At 45.4% G+C, this 11,351-nt stretch overlaps 1 long non-coding RNA gene across 3 annotated transcripts; it reads right to left on the minus strand.

Annotated features, from left to right (window-relative positions):
• Nucleotides 1–209: 209 nt before the first annotated feature.
• On the minus strand, nt 210–3,626 carry LOC125535150. 3 transcript variants are annotated; one of them, XR_007294592.1, is made up of 3 exons: nt 3,231–3,554; nt 2,277–2,519; nt 210–269 (listed from the first exon to the last, which is right to left on the minus strand). It is a non-coding gene; the product is annotated as an uncharacterized LOC125535150 (long non-coding RNA). The 3 variants fall into 3 exon arrangements; XR_007294591.1 differs by lacking the exon at nt 210–269 and adding an exon at nt 1,640–1,697; XR_007294590.1 differs by lacking the exon at nt 210–269 and having other exon boundaries at nt 2,213–2,519; nt 3,231–3,626.
• Nucleotides 3,627–11,351: the final 7,725 nt, after the last annotated feature.

An 11,351-nucleotide genomic window follows, 5' to 3' on the forward strand; every position in this document is an offset into this window, starting at 1 on the left:
CCAGGGGCTTCGAGGGCTCGAATACAAGAGCTCGATCATAGACGAGTCAGCGGAAGCAACAATATCTGAGTACAGACATAAGTTAAACAAGTTTGCCTTAAGAAGGCCAGCACAAACTGGGATACAAATCGAAAGAGGCGCAGGCCTCCTGCCTGGGATCCTCCTAAACTACTCCTGGTCGTCGTCAGCGGGCTGCACGTAGTAGTAGGCACCTCCCGAGTAGTAGTAGTCGTCATCGATAGTGGCGTCTGGCTCCTGGGCTCCAACGTCTGGTCGCAGCAATCGGGTATAGAAAGGGGGGAAAGAGGGAGCAAAGCAACCGTGAGTACTCATCCAAAGTACTCGCAAGCAAGGAGCTACACTACATATGTATGCATTGGTATCAAATGGATTAAGGGTATCATATGTGGACTGAACTGCAGAATGACGGAATAAGAGGGGGATAGCTAGTCCTTTCGAAGACTACGCTTCTGGTAACCTCCATCTTGCAGCAGGAGAAGAGAGTAGATGGTAAGTTCACCAAGTAGCATCGTATGGCATAATCCTACCCGGCGATCCTCTCCTCGTCGCCCTGTGAGAGAGCGATCACCGGTTATATCTGGCACTTGGAAGAGTGTGTTTTATTAAGTATCCGGTTCTAGTTGTCATAAGGTCAAGGTACAACTCCGGGTCGTCCTTTTACCGAGGGACACGGCTATTCGAATAGATCAACTTCCCTGCAGGGGTGCGCCACATTTCCCAACACGCTCGATCCCCTTTGTCCGGACACACTTTTCTGGGTCATACCCGGCCTCAGAAGATCAACACGTCGCAGCCCTACCTAGACACAACAGAGAGGTCAGCACGCTGGTCTAAATCCTATGGTGCAGGGGTCTGGGCCCATCACCCATTGCACACCTGCACGTTGCGTACGCGGCCGGTGAGCAGACCTAGCAACCTCCATTACAAAGGAAGTTGCGTTACGCGGTCCAACCCGGCGCGCGCCGCTCAGTCGCTGACGTCACGAAGGCTTCGGCTGATACCACGACATCGAGTGCCCATAACTGTCCCCGCGTAGATGGTTAGTGCGTATAGGCCAGTAGCCAGACTCGAATCAAATACCAAGATCTCGTTAAGCGTGTTATTTTGAAATAACCACGGACGCCGACCAGGGCCAGGCCCACCTCTCTCCTAGGTGGTCTCAACCTGCCATGTCGCTCTGCCACAAAGTAACAGTCGGGGGCCTTCGGGAACTCAGGCCCACCTCTAACGGGATGGAGCCACCTGCCCCTTCAGCCACCAACATCGGAATCACTCGCGGGTACTCCTACGAGCCGACCCGACTTTAATCACCACCTGTCTAGCATGTATATATGTATAAGTATATACCCGTGATCACCTCCCGAGTGATCACGTCCCGATAGTATAGCATGGCAAACGTACAAGAGTGTAGGGCCACTGATGATAAACTAGCATCCTATACTAAGCATTAGGATTGCAGGTAAAGGTAATGACAGTAGTAGCAAGGACAGGCTATGCATCAGGATAGGGTTAACGGAAAGCAGTAACATGCTACACTACTCTAATGCAAGCAGTATAGAGAAGAGTAGGCGATATCTCGTGATCAAGGGGGGGGGGCTTGCCTGGTTGCTCTGGCAAGAAGGAGGGGTCGTCAACACCGTAGTCGATCAGGGCAGCAGCGACGTCGGTCTCGGTGTCTAGCGAGACAAGAGGGGGAAGAAACAATAAATATAATGCAAACAAATGCATGACGATGCATGACATGACAAAGCGTGGTGTTAGGTGTGCCCTAACGCGGTACAAGATGGCACCGATGAAGGGGGAAAACATCCGGAAAAATATCTCCGGTGTTTCGCATTTTCGGACAGATGAACCGGAGGGGGAAAATTGCGTGTTCTCTATGCTAGGGATGCGTGGCGGACGAACGGGCTACGTATCCGGATTCGTCTCGTCGTTCTAAGCAACTTTCATGTACAAAGTATTTTCATCCGAGCTACAGTTTATTTTATATTAATTTTTAAAGTTTAACTGATTTTTGAAATTCCTGGATTTATTATTAATTCGAAATTAAAACAGAAATTCCAAGTGTACCCAAGGGTTGCCTAGCCTAATCTATGACGGTGGGGTCAGGGGGGTTTGGTTGACTGTCGACCGGGTCAATGATTGACCAGTCAACAGGGTTAGTGGACCCACATGTAAGTGTAATATGTGATAAAATTATTTTAGTAATCAATTTACCTAGTGGGGCCGCATGTAATAGACCCAAAGTGGCGTACCTTAGTACAAGAAGGAATTAGAGCATCTCCAATAGCTTGTCTATATGGATGTTTATACTTGTTTTCCACGACGTGAGCCCAAAACAGGCGTCCAACAGCTTGTCTATATGGTCGTCTAAATATACACATCCTCTAAATCGACCTCGACAATATCCATGTCTGAACAATGTGAAGGCATCGTCTAAACTCGACTGCAGTCATGATTTCCTCATCTTCCCAGCAACGGTCCACCTGCCATGGTCCCTGTATATAGACGTTATGATGCAAAACTGGACGTGTATATGAGAAAAAAAATTTAGACCATTGTCTATATGAATATATAGATATTCAAATATGCACATGCTCTTGGAGATGCTCTTAGTAATAGAGGGGGATTAGTACTAGAGAGATTAGTACTAATCTAATGGCGACCGGCCTCCTGGACAGAGGCAGTAGCTGCAGCGCAGCACGCACGAGCACACAAGTGTGCCGGCGGCAGAAACCAGCGACGCCATCAGCGGGGATGCAGGCGCGCACGCACGCGCGGGCTGGGCGCAGCCATTACGCGGCCCCGGGCAGCAGCAGTTAGAGCACGCGGCAGCAGCAGGCCGCAGCATGCAGAGCGGCAGCAAGCAGAGCGGCGACAGCAAGCGGAGCATAGCAGCAGCAGAAGGAATAGCAGCTAGTAGAAGCATCGGGCAGCAACAGGGAGGAGGCGCGCTGGCGCTTGCGAGTAAGGGGAGCAGGGCACGACCATAGGCGGCAGTAGGCACGAGCGGGGTTCAGGGGCACGGTTGCGGCCACGGGGCGATGGGGGTCGGCCACGCGGGCGGCGCGAGCAAGTACGTAGGAGCAGCAGCAACTCCGAGCACGCACGCTCGTATGTACGCGTATGCGCGAGATCGGATGAGCTCGGGGACGGAGGCTACAACAATGAATCGAGGGGGCAAGCAGGGGGGTGGAGGAGGAGCTCACGTAGAAGTTCGTGGAGGGCTCGGGGACGCCGGATCTGCTCGGAGACGGTTGAATCGAAGACGAGCAGCGGCGGTTGCCGACGGAGGGGATCGACGGATGCGGCGTCGTCTTGGCGTTCCAGCTCGAGGCAGTCCACGTAGAGGTCGAGGACGATGGACTACGTCTTCTGGACAAGGTAGAGTGGCGAGGGGAGCACGGTGGCTACGCCGGCGGCAAATCCATGGCGACGGCTACGCTCGGATTTGCATGGGAGAGAAGAGAAGCGGCGCGGGGAGGGAATGAATGGCGCTAGGGTTCGCCGGGGGGGGGGGGGGGGGGGGGGGGGGGGGGGGGGGGGGGGCTCGGGGTGCCTTGTAGATGTCGGGGATGCGGCGGATTGCCGGCACATGGCCGATCCGCGGCGTGGACGGGCGCACGTCGGCCACCCAGCCTCTGATGAACAGAGGTTGAAGGAAAAGGGGGAAGTTGGGCTGGGCCGATCGGGTGGCCGAGGCCTAGGTGGGGGTTGGGGCCTTTTGTTTTCATTTGTTTGTTTTGGCTTTTCTCCTTTTCTTATTTTTCTTATTTCTTTTCTGTTTCTTTTAGTTGCTGCTTATTCTAGCGTTAACAATATACCAAAGTGGCACCTAAATTGATGTTACCAATTATGCCACTACCACATTAACTTGTTACCCAAACTAAAATATTTTCGTATTTAACTAATATTTAAAAGCATTTAAATAATAGTTTTCGCTACTGTTTTATTTGCCTAATAGTATTTAAATATTTTATAAAGGTGTGTTTTATCCACCATAATTACATATGCATTATTTGGTTCACTCCGAACATTTTAGTTTTAATATTTGAATTTTTTTATTGTTTGCTTGATTTTGAATTTGAATTTGAATCGGTTTCGAACTAACGCAACATTAGCAGCAGTAATCGAAGTGACGTGTCATCATTAGCAGAGGTTCATTGTAGCTTAACTATCCGGGTGTCACAGAAGATCTCAAGAAACAATATCTTGGGTACCCATAATGCTGGCAAGATGCTTAGCAAGCTTATTAACTTTCTCTTGTTTGGCGCTTAAATCCTCCAGCGCTTGTTGTTGCACCAGAAAATATGCATCTGAATTCTGCAGGGACTTCCTCAGTCCTTCAGCTTCCTGTCACAGCACATCTGATCGATGTCTTTCAACTTGAAGTTGAGACTCAAGAAGACGAACTGATTCAGACAGCGAGTTCAAAGAGCTTGTGCCAGCAGTAGTGGCCAGTAACTCGAACACTATATCAAGACAGGACTTTTGGGTTCCCTCACTGTCGTCAAGATAGTTTTTATCAGCTTTCTTGAAGACCAACAGGAATGTCTCACTATCTTGAACCTTATCTGCATTACTTCCTTTACCATTGAATAACGCGGTACTGTTCTCCAATATTTTGTCCGCATTCTAGAAGAGAAACAAGCAGACACATCACATGTTTACCATGTTGTATATGAAACTCATTTTGGTAAATGAGTTCATTAGTAAAGTGGACAGGATAACAACATGAAACAAACATATATCTATGTACCATGGTCACTTTATGGTCTATACCATTCTAGTTTTTGTTGCCAAATCAAGATAGAGACACAGTTCAAATAATATTTGTTCAAGACAAAGCAGAATAGATAGAATATAAGTGTGGGTAACTATAGAGCAATAACAACACTTGTAATGTGCATGACATGAGAACATAACTGTTTATTTAATTGAAACTGAAATCAACATAGAGCAGGTTACAACAGCAAACCAGTTAAAGAAACAGGTTTAAAACATACCTGTTGCGTCATTGGAGTTTCAATTCCATCCTTCAAATTTGAAAATAGTTGGTATGAGTAAATACAGTCATGCAAGAGCAAAGGAGTATGAACCATAGCTACAGAACCTGACCTGAGAACAAATCTTCTTCTCCTTTAAGCGTTGAGTTGGGATTCGGAGTGGTGGTCCTCGTGCTTTGGGCACTGCAGTTCCCTTACTAGCTACTCGTGTTTGGGTGCTCTGTGGTGGAGACGGTGCTGTGTCAACTGGAACTGGGTTACTATCTGCCAGGGTTGGGGTTAGAAGGGGTGTAGCTGGTTCTCTGTCCAACTGGGTAGGGGTACAATCTGCGAGAGTCTGGGTTATGTGTGGTGGATCTGGTCCTTGGGCAAGTACAACCGTGGTTCTATCTGCATCAACTGGTAGCACTATCTTTTTTGAAGACCATGTTGTTACTCCCTTAGATACTGCCATCACGCTCTCCAATTCAAATGGCTGATAAACAAGAAAAGTAATTGAAAGTATAGACATTGTATGATAGACAGGTGCAATGGATAGTGGGGAATAATAGAGGGCATGAAATAATTCATATTTATGTTGTCTAACCAAACAAGATAGCATGACACAATTTCATATATATGATGGCTAACTAAACATGATAGCATGACACAATTTCACACAATGATGGCTAACTAAAAAAGATGGAAAGACATAGTTCAAAATATGAGACTATGTAAACAGGATGACATGACATAACTATATAATGTGTTTATTAAATAGGTTGGCATGCCATAATTCACATACATTTACGGATAGAATGCCATAATTCAAAATATGATGACTGTAAACACTAAATAGGATGAGATGATATAACTATATGATGTCTTTATTAAATGGGTTGCCATGCCATAATTCAGATAGATGATGTGTATGTACTATGTAAACATGATGGCATGATATAATTCAAATATATGATTTATATAGTAAGCAAGTAAGCAGATGGCAATCCATATATGATGTAAAAACTAAGCAATGCAAGACAACATGCATGACATGGGTAATATAACCCTGCCAAGTTTGAGCATAGACCTCAGGGGGAAAATAGGACTGGTCATCAGTCTCTGAATCCTCCTCTGAGGAGCTCTTTGTAACCAGCAAGATGTCTGCTTCAGCAGGTAGCATTTTCTGCTCTAAATACCTTGTTTTCACTCCAGATACTTCCATCACCGCTTCAAATGGCCGATGCACAGGAAGAGTAGTTGAATATACAAACTTTGTCGCCAAATGGAACACGTAATACAAAAAAAATGATAGCATGATATAATTCACATACATGATGATTGGCTAAACATCATGGCATTGCATAATTCACATATATAATGCCTTTGCAACAAGATAGCATTGTATAATTCACATATATAATGTCTTGCAACAAGATGGCAATGCATAATTCACATATATGGTAATTAGACACTGAACATGTGGCATTCACACAAAGCATGTCTAAACTAATCAAATGAAATAGCAATGCGAGACACCATACGCACTATATGAGCAATATAACCCTGCCAAGTTAGAGCATACACCTCGGGGGGGGGGGGGGAATAGGAATGGTCATCTGTCTCTGAATCCTCCTCTCAGGAGCTATCCGTAACCAGCGAGATATGCGCTTCGTCAGATAGCATAGTCTGCTCTGAAGACCTTATTTTCACTCCAGAATTTGCCATCACCGTGTCAAATGGATGATGCACACGAAGAACAGTTGAATGTAATAACATTGTTGACAAATGTAATATGTAACGAAAAAAAGGATGGCCTGATATAATTTACATATAAGATGACTGCCTAAGCAGGATGGCATTGCAAAATTCACATATATGATGCCTAGCTAAACAAGATGGCGTTGCATAATTCACATAAACGATGAATAAACTAAACAGATGTCATTCGCACAAAGGATGTCTAAACTACGCAGATGACATATTTGATGTATAAAGTAAGCAATCCAAGACACCATATGCATGATATAACCAACATCAGCATGCCAAGTTAGAGCGAAGACCTCAGGGGGTAAATAGGAGTTGTCTTCTCCTTCTGAATCCCCCTCAGAACAAATATCTTCCTCTCGATTACAATCCAAAATGCGTGTTGGGGGGCTGCCTACCATGGAGCGACGTCTGCATGAAATTTTATTGCCACACAAGGCTCGTCTCTTTTGCTCTACATGTTCAGTTCCATTGTTTACAATAACTGTCATGCATAGGAATAAAACATAGTGAGATTATGTAACGAGTGCATGCAGAAATCCAGAGTGATGGTAGCAACCTGTGGATAGACCTAAAACCAATAATAGCAGGCAGATAATGGCTTCAGTTAAAAATACAAATAATGGCTTCTTTACTGTTTGTTTCCCACCCAACATGAAACTCATAGTAGACACCAGAGATTAACCAGATAGTAGATAGATACTATTGATAGCGGTCCCGATATGTACCCCACAACCATTTAAAAACTCAAGTTTGACCATTAGTTTGGAGCTGACTCAGAGTCTAATCGGTGAACAAGACGATAAAGTAGCATGTAATATTAAGCGATGCATAACATAAGCAGACACGAAAGAGTGCGACCTCTCTTGCGGACCCGTGTAGTCCTCAAGGTCATCTGCTCGGTTGATGATGGTAGTGCAGTTTTCATGTCTGCCAGCGGCGTGGAAGGAGATCTGAGGCGGCAAAAGACAGTCTGGAGGCCGGATCCCTGCTGTGCTGGACCTTTCTGTCGTTGGAGCAGCTGAGCTAGGGTGGACGACGGCGCAGCAGGAGCGGGACAAACCACACAAGGTTTTCTTTGACAACTATCTATAAGAGAAGTAATTCTGTAAGGGCTCGTTTGAATTGGAGGATTACAACAATGCAGGGATAGGAAATTGACAGGAATAGGATAGGAATGCACGTGCAAAACAAAGAATTTAAAAACACAGGATTTCTGCCAATCTGGGTGTTTGATTCACAACAATTGGAAGATCACAGGATGCAAAGAAGCATGGTGAGATTAAGTCAAACCATAAGAAAATGTACGGTTATAATGCTATTATGCTACTATCTCTTAGTCTTGTGCTTCATGAATAGGAATTTGAAAAGGAGGACAAGTGAAAATTAAAATTCCTACGTTTTTTCTTTCAAGGAGACACTAAAGGAACAAATCCGTGTGCTCAGTGGACAATATATATAACATGTAGAGTAAAAAAGAGATGCAATAAGTGTACAACCTCTTTGGCGAAGCCATGTCGATCTCAGGGTGATTGGGTTGGCCGGTGAGGATGCTTCGGCTGACTTGGCTGTCGGAGGAGGGGAAGAAGATCTTAGGCGTCTGGAGATGGAGCCCGAGGTACTGCTCCACTGTGATGGAGGGTTTCGTCATTGTACCAAATTAATGCGCCCTACAAATGTCATTCAAAACTTTGAATTCATGTTATGCTCAATTAAAATATTTCGCTACGTGTATAATGCATGCAACCTACTACTCAAATGAGCGTTTTAGTGCATTCCAAATGTATATACTACCGCTTCAATATGAACTAAATTTGAATTTGTTTTTCTATTTGAATAAGATCTACAATAATGATTGTTGTGAAGTCAAAGCATTTGAATTCGTTTCTCTGTTTTAATAAGATCTACAATCATCATTATTGTCAAGTTAAACCATCGTTTGTGTATTATCTTCATAGCACACCACATGATTAGTCTCGAGTTACATATGAACTATGTGTACTATATGAACTCGAACTAGATTTTTTGAATCCACTTTATTTTGATTTCAAATCACATTACATTTCTAGCTCTAGCTAGACCTTCATAATCTAAACCATGTCTCATATGTATAATGTGTTTATCACATTATGTATGGCGCCCCGCCCCATACGCCTACAAGTATTTAGATGTGAGTTGCAAACACCACACATTACCACAAATTCAAATAAAATGTGAGAATGTTTGATATATAGTATTGTTTAGATTGTTCGATATTTAGTTGTAAGCTGCAAACGCCACACATTATCCCAAATTCAAATAAAATATGAGATTGTTTGATGTATAGTATGGTTTAGATGTTCGGCATTTAGCTGTGAGTTGCAAAAACCATGCATTATCACATTATGGTATAACATGTGCACAACACGTGTATCACCGCTATATTCATGCATGCAATGTTTAAAACACTATGATCTCCTATTCAAATATATGAATCCGCTTTCATATCAAATTATGATCTTTGTTAGTCTCTTCCACCCACACAATCCTCTAACCTTTGTAGCTACCACTAACTTTCTCTCATGCATGCACACGCCCTCCTCGCCCTCCCCTCCCCTGGCATTCTATCCACCGGGCACATTCATTTTTTTCTTTAGGTCGTTCTCCCAGAGTCTCCACAACTCCTTTCCGACACACACCGATCCATAAACCTCTCTAGCGATGCCTGCCTACAACATACAAACACACCTTCAATCTCCTCCTTTATGTGTCCTTGCCTCGTGTCTCTCATACGGTCAGACACACGTGTAAACTCTCGCCCCTCTTTTCATCGCTCTCTCACAACCGCACACTCCTCCCCCTATCTAGCTAGTAGTTGGGCCTCTCGCACCACCTCCTAGCTCCATTCTCTCTGTCTATCCATCTCGCTGGGCCTTACTAGCCTCTACCAAATGGACGTACACCGACCGATCTCTCGCTATACATATAGCTAGCTAGGTCCTTATAACTCGTTTTTACCCACACGTCAATCGACCTACCTCATTAGTTGTGTCTCTCCCTTCCTCCGACAAACAACAATTGATCTACCGATCTAGTTAGGTTTGCTTACCAAACACATGGTTCCCCTTCATCATCCATGGATGCGTCCCGACAGATCTATCACGCACAGGCACACACAGAAACACATCCCCACTCTTATTGATAACATTGAAGTTCCACCCTCAGTTTGTCTAGTAGGCCTCTCCCACCATCTTCGAGAAGCAACTCCATCACCCATCCAGCACTCTACCCCTCTCCCTCCCTCTCCCTCCCTCCCTCTCTCCTCTATCTCTCTCCCATCATATTTCCCGTCCTTCAGTTATGTATGGATGTCGACCGATCTCCCTCAAGACATAGCTGGGTCTCTCCTTCTCAACACATATACGAGTCGTTCTACCTCTATAGTTAGGCCTCTGCCTACCCCTCCCACCACCCCCTCCCCCCCACACACCGATACATCGAGCGCTCTAGTCATGTCTCCCTGCCACACACAAACTTGACGTGTGCCCTCTAACGTTCCGGTAGGCCAGTCGCCCTATATCTTTGACTTGCACACACACACAATTTCGATGGCTCTCTTCATCGATCTCGCACCCACCCACTTGATCCTCTCTTCGACTCTATCGATAGCTATGACCCCTCCCTCTCTTCTCGTGGATTGCCCGACCCTCTATGTATGATATGGATAGGCCTCCATTTCACACACATTGCATGCAAAATTTTGTTTGAGATGTCATCGACACATATTACCACAAATAATTCATGAAATCAACCCCCCACCCCACCCCCACCCCAAAACAAAAAAAAACTCACAAACACGGTTTGTATCTCTCTCACACACCCACGTAGGTGGGGAACGTGCACGAAGAAAAGAGGTGCATGCACAGCGCACGTACTCCCGTCTCTTTCCCAACCACACCCGCGCGGGTACACGGTGGAGCTCATTTCTGTACGAAAAAGGCAGCCCACGTGGTAATTTGGCACATGTACTGGTTGTCCAGTTGGTGGAGGGAGGATCGTCTACCACGGGTGAACAAACAAATTGCAACTTGACGTGTTATGTTAAAAAAGAGGCAAACCATGTGGGGCCTACCTTAGAGGCAAGGCTCTATACACTGGAGTACTTTTGATGTGTCCCGTCAACTCGCAGAACGAGGAGAAGCTTGCTTAGTACACCATCTACCCCGCCCACGGGCGCGGTGGCTCACAGGATGAGGTGAAGCTTGCTTACTACGCCTTACGCCCGCTCCCTCGCCCATGCGCGCGGTGGCTCGCAGGACGAGGAGAAAAATAAGGGGTTGTTTGGTTTTAGGACTAGTATTGCCACACTTTGCCACACATTTTTGCCAAACTTGACTAAGGTTAGTTTATCAAAATGAGAGCCACAAGTTGGCAAGCCTAAGGGAATATTGCCACATTTTTTGTGTGTATGCCATGTGGGGTCCAAGTGTGGCTTGCCTAAGGTGTGGCTTGAACCAAACACTCACCTAAGTTGGTCAAACTTGCCTAACCTTAGGTGTGGCAATCTTTGGCAAAGTTAGTCACAAACCAAACAACCCC

Source organism: Triticum urartu, chromosome 1, assembly GCF_003073215.2.
Source record: "Triticum urartu cultivar G1812 chromosome 1, Tu2.1, whole genome shotgun sequence".
Classification (NCBI taxonomy): Eukaryota; Viridiplantae; Streptophyta; class Magnoliopsida; order Poales; family Poaceae; genus Triticum; species Triticum urartu.